Source organism: Notamacropus eugenii, chromosome 4 (genome assembly GCF_028372415.1).
Source record: "Notamacropus eugenii isolate mMacEug1 chromosome 4, mMacEug1.pri_v2, whole genome shotgun sequence".
NCBI classification, from domain to species: Eukaryota; Metazoa; Chordata; class Mammalia; order Diprotodontia; family Macropodidae; genus Notamacropus; species Notamacropus eugenii.
The window spans coordinates 120,544,924-120,559,918 of record NC_092875.1 but is presented as its reverse complement, the minus strand read 5'-3'; positions in this window follow the sequence as shown (position 1 = coordinate 120,559,918).

Here is a 14,995-nt window from a genome sequence, read left to right as displayed (position 1 = left end):
AAGCAATTCTTACCCTTAAGGATTGATATCATGATTAACAAACAAGAGGTATATATAATACATTGGAGATAATTTCAGAGGAAGTCGCTAACATTGAAAGGGACCTCACAAGATCAAGCCAAATGAATACCAAGCTGTTCCTCTGAGAAATTTTGCTGTGGAAATGTATATTCATGGGAGAACTCTTCATTTTTGGCTGAGCAAGGTTGGAAATGCGTTAATGAAATGCACTTACTCACAAATCTTTTTAGTCAATCCAAAGTCAGATTTGAGTAGACCATGCATCATTGTGTAGTGGGAAAAGTGCTGGACTAGGAGTTAGAAGTCATGAAGTTCTAGTCCTGGTTCTGCCTTGGGACTTGAAGCAAATCAAGACTGCTCTGGGCCTTTATTTCCTCATCTGTAAAATGGAGGAAGCAGAACTAGTTAAACTCTAAGGTCCCCTTCAACCTCAGTATTCTATGGTTCTATGCTCCCTCATTTTGGAGTTTTGAGCACCAATGGGATAGCATAATATAGATAAGAAAAAAAGGGAAAATGAGAAAGGAAATGAAAAAAGAGGATGGAGAGAAAAAAGGAAAGGATGTCCCAGGGCTGCATGTACTCCCTCAAAAGTAGGGGGAATGAACTGAAGGCCACTGGAGGAAGCAAACGCTAGTCATCTGTGCACAGGGGTCATTTGGTGGTGGTGGTGGTGGTGGTGGTGGTGGTGGTGGTGGTGGTGGTGTGTGTGTGTGTATGTGTGTGTGTGTTTGCATCTCAAGTGCAGCCTGGTACAACACAAGATTTCTAAACTGCTAAAGGGGAAGTCACACAATCCTCAGGATGGTATTGTCAGCGCTTTCTTCAGTTTGTACCCAGGAGCAAAGCTCCAGTCATCCTGTTCTAGCTATGGATCTGAAAAGGAGAACCCTGATGTTTCTTCCTGCTGTTTCGACCGATCTCAATCACTGCTTTGTCTCCGCTCAAAAATACCATTTTGGGGGGCTATCTCATGAATGATTGAATAACTTCCTTTGATCTATCAGGGAGGATGTCAGAATTAGAAGAGACCCCAGAGGCCAACAAGAGTCCTCTTTAAAGTATGCTTTTCCAGCTTTTACTTGAAGATATCTAGAAAGAGAAGCTCACTACTTAATCCCTAAAGATGGTTTCTTAAAGAGATAGGTGTACATTTTCATCTCCAGCACAAACAGATGAGCTATGTTGAGGTAAATGCTATTTCAGTGTTTGTTGATTGACTAAGGTTTATGCCTTCATGTGTAGTGATTGTGTTAGAAGAAACTATGTACCTATGTACTTCACAATGAAATTTTAGATTGCTACATTCATTTATTCCAAAAGTACTTACACAGCTTACTGTTGAATAATATTCTACCAGATGCCATGATAGATCAAAGAAGTACAAAACATAATTTTTTTTCCCTCAAGGAGATGAGATGAACTCACGTGACTCTTAATCTAAACCTTTACAGTGGCTGTCCCCTGTGTCTGGAATGTACTCCATCTTCACCTTGGCCCTTGGAAGCCCTAGTTTTCAAAAAGACTCCATTTAAATGCAACTTTCTGCTAGAAACTTTACCTGATCCCCATAACTACTACTATCTTGCTTCTGATAATATAAGCATTATTTACATGTCATATAATATTATTATAAATATTATTAATATAGCAGGGATATTCTCTGAATGATGATATAATTATATATTATCTTGCATATAATCATATTTAAGTGTAAACATAATTATATTTAATATATAATAATATAAAATAGTATGTAATAAAAATGTAACAATATAGAATATAAATATAATGTATAAGTGTAATATAAAAATATAAAATATGATAATAAATATATAATAAACAATATAAAATAAGTATATTAAATATGATATAATAGATAATGAATAGATCACAATATGAATATTATGTGTGAATAATAGAAATGTTACTGATATAATTATATGATCATATTGTTCATATAATATGTAACATCTGTACATGTTGTCTCCTTGAGCGCAGGGACTACTTCTGTTTTGTCATCCCATCTCTCATACCTAGCAGAGTGCCGGTGGTGGGGTAAATGACAGTGTAGTCTTAGGAATGTTACATGCTGTAAGAGTTATAAGAGAATGACAAATGAGGAAAGGCCCTTGGATCTGACAATAAGGAGATGTTATTGGAGAACATGGAGTGTGGAGTTTCAAGAGTGGTGGAAATGGAAACCAAATTGTGAGAAGCTGAGATGACTAGAAAGAGAGGAGTGGTGGATGCAGACCTCTCTATTGAGAAGTCTAGCATCTGAGAGGAAAGAAATAGAAATAGAAGGGGAATAGAGAGGAGAGAAATAGGGTAGAAGAAAGAGAGGATATTCAAGGTAAGGAAGACTGAAACACATTTGTATGTTTACCTATAGGGTATTGGAATGTGTCCTCAAGCAAAACACCAACACCACCTCATTCTTCCTTATGGCAAATATCTTACTGGACTCTACCTGGATTATAGAATAGTGTCCTGTTAATAGGACATTGCCACAATTTCGAGTTGTTCTTTTTTTTAGAATTCATAAATTGTAATTGTGAGAGTATATTAGCTAAAGCTAACAATGATCCTTTGATTAGGATATCTGATTTCTATAAACTCAAGCCAATTTTAAATGGATTTATTTGGAAGACAGCTAGGAAGTCACATAAAAAAACAACAATGCAACACTTATTATAAGCATCTATTATGTGCCAGTTACTATATTACACGTTCAGGGTATAAATACAAGTAAAAATAGTTCCTGCCTTCAAAAAGCTTACAAAATAAATTAAGTTCTTTATAAAGAAACTTTACAATGATAACATCTCATTAGAATTAGCTGATTATTAGCCTACAAATAAATTTGTTGTATTGCAATTTTATTTTTGTAAATATTGCTTGAAATAAGTGAATTATTGACCAGTAAAACTTTTAGTTGCATAGGTATGGCCCACTGAATAAATGCAGAATATAAAAATTAGAATTCACAAAAACAATAATATTAAGGGGAAATAAATATTTTGCAAAAAGATAAAGAGGGAATTATCTTAAATAATGATCCTTGTTGAAGGATTTAAAATAAATTTATTGTTCCTCCCTCTCTTATTTGCAGAGGTGAAGAACTGTGATTATGGAATATTGAATACATTATTGGATTTGGCAGACATACTGTTAGTTTTAGTGAACTGTTTCTTTTCTTTTTAATTTTTTTGTTTAAATAAGAAATGGCTCTCTGAGAAGGGTAGGAGAATGACACATTGGGAAATGAAAATGATGGAAAAGCAAAAGTTAATAAGTTAAGTATGTGTAATTTTGCCAACAGAACTTGACACACAAAATTTTTCCACGACATTTGTTAGGTAAGTTAAAATATATGTACATAGAGAATTTTGTTGAAATAGTACTTATTTTGAAATTTAATCTATGATCAGAGTCAGTTTTAAGTAGAGGAAAAAGTGACTACCTATATGGTATGTTTTCCAGGGTTTCCATTATGACATCCCTTCCCCTCATTTCCCTTCTATTGAGACAATGTGATGTGATGAAATGAACGTGATTTGGTATTAGAGGAGACCTGGGTTCTAATCCTGTTTCTGATACCCAGCAACTATGTGACCATAATAAGTCATTTTCCTTCTCTGAATTTCAGTGACTTCCAATATAAATCAAGAATAATACCTGTAATACTTACCTTACAGAGTTGTCAAGTAGATCAAAGGAGATGCCATATATACAATGATATGTAACTGTCACAATTAGGACTTCAAAAATTCATAGTTACAGGGAATCATTTTATGGTCTTTTCCCATGTTAATTTGTTGATGCCGGGAAGCCTTAGTGAGATGACAAGGTAGTCAGAGGGGTAGGAATCCAGGGAGTCTCTCTTTAAATTAGGCAGATGGGCAAGATTTGAAGACCTAGGTGAAGACTGTATTGTGAACTAAGGGATGCTGACAGATTTTGGTGGTGGGAAACTTGCTTAGTTATGGCTCTGGAAGGCTTGGGGGTAACAGGTTGTTTTGTTCAGCTGCTTCTAAGGGAGGGAGGACACCCTGAAGGCATAGTTAGCTCAGGGAGCCCCTGTAGAGGTTTCTCCTATTTTTATTTTAAGGCACTTGCCCAAGCAAAAACTCCCCTGAAATTTAGAATGGATCAAACAGAAAATGATGACTACATGAGAAAATAGGAAACACTAAAACAAGACCAAAAGACGAAAAGAAGAAGAACAAAATGTAAGGTATAACAACTAATCTGGAAAAAAAGACTGAGGAGAGATCATTTGAGAATTAATGGAATATATGACAACCATGACCAAAAATTAATGTAGGTGTCATATTTCAAGAAATCATAAGAGAAAGCTGACTAGATCTTTTAGAACCAGAGGGCAAAGTGGAAATAGAATCCATTGATCAATTCCTAAAAGAAACCTCAAAATTAAAATTCTCAGGAAGATCATAGCCAAAATCCAGAGCTTCTGAGTCAAAATAAAAAATGTTGCAAGCAATCAGAAAGAAAGATTTCAAGTACATAGGAACCACAATCAGGACTACACACAGCTTAGCAGCTTTATATAAAGGAGCAAAGAGTTTGGAATATGATATTCCAGAAGGCAAAGGATATAGGCCTACAACCAAAAATAATTTATCCAGAAAAACTGAGCGCTATTTTACAGCAGAGAAAATTTGACCCTTAATGAAATAGAAAAATTTCAAGGATTCCTGATGAAAAGACCAAAAGTGCATAAAGCCTTTGAAGTACAAATTTAGAAGTCAAGAGGAACATGAAAAGCTAAACATGAGTGAACAACCATAAAGGACTAAAGAAGGACAACATGTCCATATTTTAAAATAGGGAGACATTATGTGTCCCTTGAGAACATTATCATCAGGGATCTTAGTGGGAGTCTTAGTAGAAGGAGATCCTGAGAATACTTCTGTTATATTTTGGTGATCTTAAAAGAAGAATGGAAAAGGAGGAGAAAAGAAAAAGAAGAAAAGATGGGGAAAATTATGTCACATAATTAGGGTACACAAGTAAAAGTCTACACAAACAAGGAGGAAGGGATAAAGGGAAGTATTGACACTTAATTCTCACTCTTATTTGAACTTTCCAAAGGAGGGAAACATTCTAGAATGTGCACACACACACACACACACACACACACATACACACTCACAAGTGGGACAGGCACAATTGTGTACAGGGATAGCAGAATGAATAATCAGATTAACGGAGGTATTATACCTAAAGAAAACAAACTGAGGATATACAAAAATATTTATAGCTTTTTTTGTGGTGGTAAAGAATTGGAAACTGAAGGGGTACCCATCAATTAAGGAATAGCTGAACAAGTTGTGGTATATGAATGTGAATACTTTTGTGATATAAGAAAGGATGAAAAGAGTCATTTCAGAGAAACCTTGGAAGACTTGTATGTACTGATACAGTGAGGTAAGCCAAACCAGGAGAATAATTTATACAGTGTAACAATATTGTAAAGACAAATGACTGTTAAAGACACAGCAACTCTGATCAATGAAAAAGGTCAATAAAGGTGCCAAGAGTACTCATGGTGAAATCTACCTCCTCATAGAGAGGAGATGGACTCAGACTGCAGTTTGAAATACTTTTTTATATATGAATGATGTAAAAATTTGCTTTCTTTGGTCATACATAATTGTAACAGAGATTTTTTCTTTCTTTCTTTATCTTTTGTTTGGTTTAGGGGAGGGGGAGGAAGGTGAAAGGGAAAAAAGGTAGATTTTTGTTGATTGAAAAAAGTATAATTTAATTATTTAAGAAACCTTGGCTCACCTTGTCAACTCACCGAGCTTCTCTAAACCTCAGTTTCTCTGGACCTCAATTGCATAAAAAAGGAGTTAGTCAGGTGTGGGGAACCTGTGGCCTGGAGGCCACATGGGACCCTCTAGGTCCTCAAGTGCAACCCTTTGATTGAATCCAAACTTCACAAATATTCTGTGAAGTTTGGATTCAATTAAAGGGCAGCACTTGAGGACTTAGAGGGCCCCATGTGGCCTTAAGGTCGCAGGTTCCCCAACCCTAGTCTAGATGGTCCCTTCTAGTTCTAACTCTTGTGACTCTAAGAAACATTAGATGCTTTCAAATTTGCTTAATCTTATTACTATAATAGTGTGCAAGGAAATGCCCTTCCTTTTCTTCCTATTTCACTCTGACCTCTTGACTTTTACCAGAAACCATCAGCAACAAGATGGAACAGTTCCATCCCAGAAACTTATTACTTTTCCATTATTTGTTTTTCAATTTCATATTCCAAGATTTCTATAAAAAATTTTTTTGGTAGGGTACAGAAAGAGCTCTGAAATATACAAATTCCTTCTAACATTTTTGTCCTCTACTGCTGGCCTATTCTGAGATGTGGTGGTGTTGATATTTGGCTAAAGAAGTCACATGTTTAAATTCTTTGCTCTGTGGCTAGTTGTTCCCTTGTGGCCACTCTAAGTGATAGTTCAGAATTCAGTCAAGGATCCAAAGTATGGTTCATGCGATACTCTATATGTTGCAAAGAGTGAAGGCAAAATATTTTTGGGCCACAAAAATGTTTTTTAAGCACTGAACTTTGGAGGTCATAAATAAGTCTAGTTGTATACAGTGAATTTACTTAAAATAAAGGTTATAAGAAAATTGTGTCATAAAGTTTGTGTTGTATTAGCAGATTGGTAAATAATAGAAGAAAGAAATAAATCACCTGCTGGTTTAGAAACATAGCAGCTTACTAATAATGTATGTTGAAAATATAAATGCTAGGGTGTGGATGGATGCTGGCTCTGCAATAATTTTTTCAAGGAAATGTGGTTCTCTAAGTTTCTCTGCCATCTAAAATTGCCTTTAATGACAGATTTCTAAAGGCAACAAATAAAATGAAGTACCCAGAAAGGGAGTTTAGAAGTTTTATTTCATTCACTCACTTTACAAATGAGAAAGCATCTTATAAACTTTGACAAAAAGTACTATACAAATATACATAAAGTGTTATACAAATATAAGGTATAATTTTTTATGGTTGTAATCTTAATTTAACATTTTTCTTACCTCTTTTTGTATTATACTAGTTGGCCTATTTCTTTGGGGGAGGGGTGTATGTTAAAAGGGAGAATAACTTACAGTCTAAATTATCAGTGAGTGATAAAGTTTACTTGACTATATGCTCAGGAGGCACTCAATAAAAATTAATAAATTCCTTTTCCTTAATACTTCAAGGAATCTACGATTGCATAAATATGCATATTCCACCCATTGGAATGTTTTCTATCACAAATCATTCATGGTTTCTCAGGCTTCTAGTCTATGGATTTCCATAAATCCTCTATTGAGAATCTGCCTAAAATGTTGGTGAGTGTGTTCTAGGTTATTTCCATTCCACAGGCACCAAAGCAACAGTTAAATTATCTAATATGTGTGTTATTCTTTGCTCTTCATGACTGGCCCAACTCTTTTTCTAAACATACATTTCCTGGAACATAAATTTTATGTTTCTTGTGTACAAATCATCATTGATATTGTGCTTCAGTCTATATGCCATACCTCTCCTATCTAGTACTATTATACCAAGCCACATCTACTTTACTAATTATCACAATCAGAAAAACATCCTGGTCAATTAAAAAATTTAACTTGGGGGAACAGTAAAATACATGGATGGCTAAGAGGTATCTTTTCCTTGAGCACATAGCTATTTCCTCTTCAGACATCATCAGTCTCGACAACCAGCATTATTTGATCCATTAGGTTGTTACTAGGCGTATTGTTTGCCTAGTCCTTTTTTTGTGGTTATGTGTCCTTTTGGTCACCCCCAAATGGGACTATCTGAAGGACTTTGCCCATGTTCCATTTGTGTCTGCACAAGATCTCCTCTGCTCAAGTAACAAACACCTTTGGAGATTATACATCTTCATGACTTATTATTCACCAGAGGATTGTTGGAAAAGTTGATCTCTCTGGTTGGGTTATATCTTGTATGAACTTAGCATGGACATGGGCAGCGTCTTATTTGAAGGGTCCTTTAACACCATATTCTGTTCTACCAAGTCAGATTTTTTTAAAAAATTGAATAACGAGCATATGAGGCCAGCCGGTTGGTATAATGGAAAGAGTGTTAGACTTCAAGTTGGGAAGACCTAAATTTAAATTTGGCCTCAGATGCTTAATAGCTGTGTGATCCTGAGCAAGTCACTTAACTTCTACCTCAGTTTCCTCACCTGTCAATTTGGAAAAATAATAGCACCTACCACCCCATCTCATTGTGAGGATAAAATAATATTTGCAAAGCACTTTGCAAGCCATAAAGCAATATATAAATGCTGCTATCACTATTATTTGGAGAGTTTACATTCTCTTTATCTTTCAGTCAATTGTTCAGTACCTTGAGCATGGCATTTAGCTTATATAATTGAATTCATATACTCTTACATTAGAGATATCAAACTTGAGTGCTAACCCAGGTTAAAATATAATTGGAAAATTTTTTAACAAAATAAATAAAAATACCATACAGCACAGATAATGTTAATTTGTGGTTTTCTAAGTCAATATGCTGTCCATAGAGACATTTCTATTTGAGTTTGACAGCAGTGCTCCAGATCATTCCAATAAAATTTTTAGAGATGAAAAAGTAGTTGGGAGGGCAGAGTATATGTTAGGTGTATATCTCACCCTCTAAGATGGTTACTACAGGTATATTATCCTTATTTTGTAGATGAGGAAATTGGTTTGGAGAATATAAGTGGCATTGATTATCATAGAGCTAGTTAGTATTCCAGCTAGGATCTGAATATAGTCCCTCAATCACCTTTTTTGGGAGGTTATAACAAAATCCATGATTTTTTTCTAATTGTTTGGTATCTTTCTCTTCTTCAGCTATCTTGAGAATCTGTTCCTCAAAGTTTTCACAGTTATGACATCTCAGTTGGTCTCGTTCAGATCAGTTCCTACTTTCATCTTCCATATCCTCATTCAGCATTGTGTACTGAATTGTTAGAGTTCAAATGTGGTGGTTCTGTTGCCATCTATGATGAAACAGATTGTTATAAGAATGCTGGGAAATATTTTCCATTTTTTCCTGTTTATTCTTCTCTATTTAGCTTTAACTGTAACTGCTCTTGGGATGATGCTTTGGCTTGATTTGGTTCATGTTAAGCTTTCTGTAAATTCATTTTCAACCTCCCCTCCCCCATTTATTCTTATCATTGCTGTTCTTAAGGTAATAGTGCTTGTCCTCTTCTTACTACCCTTCTTTGTAACCTTGATCAAATGAATGTATTCTCTCAAATAATGTTGCCCTTCGCCTCCATGTGTTCTCTGGACAAGGAGATCAAGTGTTTGCAGGCTGGTATCATATCTAGGTTCTTTTGCTCTCTTTGTGGTAGTTGCTTTTTATAGGTACCCGGAAAACATGCAAATATGTGTTAAAGAAACTCTTAGAATGAGTAATGAGAAATAGTAATTCAACTGGGACATGAAATCTCATTTTTCTCTGCCAAAATTCTTTCACATGTTGGTTTCTTCCCTACTTCCTTAAAACATGCCCTCTTGTCCTCATTCCTTTAAAAACAAACAAAACTAACAAACAAAACTTCACTAGATTCCATTATCCCTTCCAGCTGTTCGCCTATGTGTCACCTCCAGCCAAATTCTGAGAAAAAGTTATCTGTGCTTGCTGTTTCCATTTTTTCTCCTATCACTTTCCAACCCTTTGCAATTGGGATTCATCATTCAAACAAAACTGTTCTCTCCAAAGTTATTGATAATCTCTTCAGGAACAAATGTTTTCAAAGTCTTCATCTTTCTTCACCTCTTTACTGTATTTGACACTATTGACTGCCCTTTCCTCTTTCTGGAGACTTTGTGACAATATTTTTTGCTGGTTCTGATGGAGTTGGAACAGTGGGAGATTCAGGGACCCCCCAAAGACCAGAGTACAGGAGAGGGTTGTCTGGAATCAATTCATGGACTCAAGCATTCTTGAAGTAAAGTTGGCAAAGATTTATTGTTATGCTTTTCAATGGACAAGAGTTCTTAGGGAACCTGTGATCTAAAAGGAGTACATTTAAAGTTTATATAGTAAAACATATGCTAAATATGCTAACTGATGATTCAGGGTGGGATTAGGGAGTGGTTAAGGAGTGGTCAGGTCTTAAAGGAACATTTTAGTATGTACTGTGCAGATGTTTTACCCAGACTTCATTGGGAAATAGCCCAAGGAGGGGCTACATGGAGGTGAGGTTTTAAGCCTGCAGCATCACTAAGCCAACTAACAGGACTGACTGAGAAATCCCCAGGCTGTCACCCATCAATGTCTTGTTAGACAAGATAGATGTAAGGAGTATATATATTCTAAAGTCTAGGATACACATAATGGGGAGTCCAGGACGCATATAATGCGATAGGGAGGTGGTGTAGATAGTTCAGTGGGTATCAATATCTTTATGAGCTAGTACAAAGTCAGTTCAAACTAATAATTCCTTCAGGTATGGTTTGTCACTATACCAGGGAGAGAAATAAGTGTTTTGCTAGGGCCCACTCATGAGTTATCGTTAGGAATAGTGTCCTTGGGCTGTGGAGAAACTGCCAAGGAAAGTGTTTTAAGGCTATAGAGAAATGTGATCTTGAAATTGGGGTTCAAGCACAGGCACCCTAGCACACCATCAGTTTTCCTCCTAGTTGTGTTACTGCTCCTTTTCAGTCATTTTTGCTGACATGATCCAGATGATGCCCCTAATTGTGGATCTTACACAAGATTCTTCTGGCTCCTCTTCTCTTTTTTTCTACATACTCTGAGCCATCAAACCCCAAACAATTCCATCTGGGGCCATCATCAGTCATTCTGATCTATGTCTTGCCACTGGACTAAGATGACTGGAGGAGAGATTGAGGGTGATGACCTTGCACAGCTCTATCTCACTCAAATCCAATTTACTTGCAAGTCAAGACATTAACCTCCTGATATAATTGGTTTTCTTCATGAAAGAAGGATCACCAACTCCAGCAGCAGCAGCAGCAGCAATCTACATACTCTCCTGGTGCCTTCATCAGTTTCCATAGGTCTAATTTTTATCTATACCCTCGTGACACACAGATCTATAGATGCAGTTCTAATTCAGTCCCACATCACCAGTTGTGGCTCCCTATTGAACATTTCAAATTGGAAGTCCTAGAGACATCTTAACCTCAACATATTCAACACAACTAATTTCTCCAACCCAAACCCTCACCTCATCTAGGTTTCTCTAGCTCTGTTAATGGTAACACCATTCTTTCAAGATCTCACGTTCATAATCTTGTCATTATCCTCAACTTCTTCTTCTCCTTCACCCCACATACCCAACTGGTGCCAAATCTTGCTGTTTCTACCTCCACACTGTTTCTCACATCTGACCGCTCTCAACTCACACAATCAACACTTTAACTCAATCCTTTATCACCTCTCTTCTAGTCCATTGCAATCACTTCCTAATTGGTTTCCCTGCTTCAATATCTCCCCTTACCTCAATCCGGATCATCCTCAGACATAATGCCAAAGTAATTTTCAAGTACAGACCTCCCTCTGTCATTCCCTTCCTCAGTAAACTATAGCTGTTCATTGGTTCTAGGATAAAATAGAACCTCATTTTGGGGGCTTAAAAGACCTTCACAACTTAGCCCCAACTGATCTTCCTAGCCTTGTTGAACATGACTCCCCTTTCCATTCTAGATCTAGTACCAGGTTAAGGAACCTGAGACCTCAAGGCTATGTGTGGCCCTCCAGGTTACATATCTGGTCCAACTTTGGATTCAGTCAAAAGATACTTGAGGACCTAGAGGGTCACATGGCCTTGAGACCACAGGTTTTCCCACCCCTGGACTAGTCAAGCTGGCTTGTTCTCTCTTTTCACACACCCCAGCTCCTGTCTGCCTGCCTTTGCACTGACCATTCCCCATGTCTGAAATTCACTCTTCACCTCACAAAATCTTTCTATTGCTTCTAGACGCAAATCAAATACCACCGTCAACATGAAGTCTTTCCTGCTCTCCAAAGTGTTAATTCCCTCCTTCCCAAACTATCTAGTATTTAATCACTTTATATTTATTGATATCTATTTTATCTATATTTATTCTGCATGTATTTATGTAAGGGTGTGCCCCCTTTTATACTTCAGCAAAAGGCAAAGGTCTAAGACAGACGATAAAACATTAAGGAAAGCCTTTTCAGATGTGAAAGAAGGCTCCCATACCTTTCTGGGGTCTAAGGCTTTTAAAAAGCAGGAGAAAGCAGAAACAATTAACTTTCCCCAGGGCACAGACTACAGCTACTGCTAATTTGCATATACCCCAATAGGATTCTGGGAAATGCATTGGGATTGTCACCATTAATTAGGGGTGAGGATGTTCACAGAGGGTCTGAGTTAAACAAGAGAGACTATAGACTTCTATCCTATACTTGATAGGTAATAAATCTCAGCTGAGTCCCTGAGTGGAAATTAGCAGAAGCCTTTTTGTCAAGCCAAATCTAAGGGTCTCTGCACTTTCTCAAAGAGCACAAACAAGCACTCATTGAAGAAGAAAAAAACACACAACAAAAACCTAATGCCTAGGTGACCTTAGGCTGAGAGGTAGTGGAGACTGGAATTGCCCATAGGGATGAAAGCCCAGAAAGTTTAATAGATCAACTCTCCTAGCACAAATGCTATGTTCTATGACTCTTCATCCTGCGTAGCTGAGTCCAACCCAATAGTATCCATGCCCTATGAATAACCAGGCTGGCTCCAGGCAGTGGATAGACCCAAACAGCAGAGACACTGTGCCCTGTAAAGAATAAAACCACTCGATATGTGGTAGTCTGTGGGGTGTTAGCCCAGCCTAGTAGGAATGACGTGTCCATCACTGACACTAATGTCTTGCCTCACAGTGAACAAAGAGTAAGGCACAACTGAAACAAATGAACAACAACAAGGCAGAATAGAAACTATGGAGGGCCTGGTCTTTTTAAAAAGGACCTCTGTTGCAACAGAAAGACATTTTCAAACACTCCTCACAGAAATGGCACCCTGCAGAAAAAAAAGGCCTCAATTCTTGTGGGCCAGTGCAAGAGAAAGAAAACATAAAGTTCACTCTTTATGTAAATTTCATGCATAAGATTGTTTTTTCCCTTTTATTTACTTATTTATTTGCACTGAAAGGTGCCACTAATTATCCCAGTTTGGGGAATGGCTTTCTGGTTTTTGCCAATCCCTGATGTTTTCACAGATGTCGTATAAGAAGAGACTAAATAATTTTGATCAAGCTTATAGTGTGAGGAGGGAGGCACCATAACAAGAAGCTTCTGAATATAGGCAAGTAAACTCTTTTAAAAAAATTTTTTTATTCTCTCCCCATTAAATTACATGTAAGAACAATTTTTAATATTCATTTTTTAAAATTGTGAGTTCCAAATTCTAGTCCTCTCCTTTCCCTGAGATGGTAAAAGATCTGACATAAGTTATACAAGTAAAACCTCATAAAACATTTCCACATTTATTTTGTGCAAGAAGGCTTTAACAAGAAAGGAAAAAAGCAAAAAGAAAAAGAAAGAATGAAAGAGAAAAATAGACTTTAAACAACATCCTTTCTTTCTCTGAAGAGCAGAGAGCATTTTTCATCATGAGTCCTTTGGGATTACCTTGGATCACCGTATTGCCGAGAATAGCTAAGTCATACACAATTTTCCATTGTACAATATTACTGTTATTGTGTACAGTATATACATTCTCCTGGTCCTGCTCACTTCACTTTGTATCAGTTCATATAAATCCAGATTTTTTTGAAATCATTCTTCTTATCATCTCTTAAAGCACAATAATATTCCATTACAATAATATACCACAACTTGGTTAGCCATTTCCCAATTGATGGGCATCCCCTCAATTTCCAATTTTTAGGTACCATGAAAAGAGCCGCAATAGGTTCTTTTCCCCTTTTAAAAATCTCTTTGTGGTGCAGATCTAGCAGTGGTATTGCTGGATCAAAGGGCAGGCACAGTTTAAAAGCCCTTTGGGCAAAGTTCCAAATTACTCTCCAGAACGGTTGGATCTGTTCACCATTCTACCAACAATGCATTAGTATCCTAGTTTTCCCACATTCCTCTCCAACATTTATCATTTTTCTTTTTTGTCATATTAACCAATCTGATACATGTGAGGTGGTACCTCAAAGTTGTTTTAATTTGTACTTCTCTAACCAACAGTAATTTAGAGCATTTTTATATGATTATAGATAGCTTTGATTTCTTTGTCTGAAAATTGCCTGTTCATATCAATTGACCGTTTATCAATTGAGGAATGACTTGTGTTCTTATAAATTTGACTCAGTTCTCTATATATTTGACAAATGAGGCCTTTATCATAGATACAGCAAGTAAACTTGAAGCAAGTCATCAGTAGACTGTTAAGTTCCTTGAGGGCAGGAACCATGTATTATTCCTCTTTGTAGTACTACAAAGTTAATTTACATGCAGAAAGGAGATGAAGAAAGAAAAAAATGAAAGAATAAAGGACAAGGAGAGGAGATGAGAGTGTTTACTTATAAACACTCTAGTTATAAGTAAGCTATAAAGGTCAAGATTTCTACTATTTCTTCCTTCTCTTTCTTTTCCTCTCTATTCATCTCCTTCTCTTCCATCTTCATTGCTTCCTTCTCCTCATCTTTCTCCTTCTCTACCTCCCCTTTCTTTTTCTCCTCCCTTTCTTCTTCTCTTTCTCCTTTTCCTCCTTCTCTTTTTCCTCCTCCTCTTTCTCTTTCTCCTTTTCCTCTTCTTTTCCATTCCCCCTTTCTTACTTTTCTCCTCTTTGCCATTGTTATTGTTATTATCACACAGTACCTTAGCAAATGCTGGATTTCCCTTGCCTACCCCAACCCCCAGGTGGAAATGATCTTTTTCTTTTCATACTTTCAATCACATTTAATCTGGACTTTCCCTTTG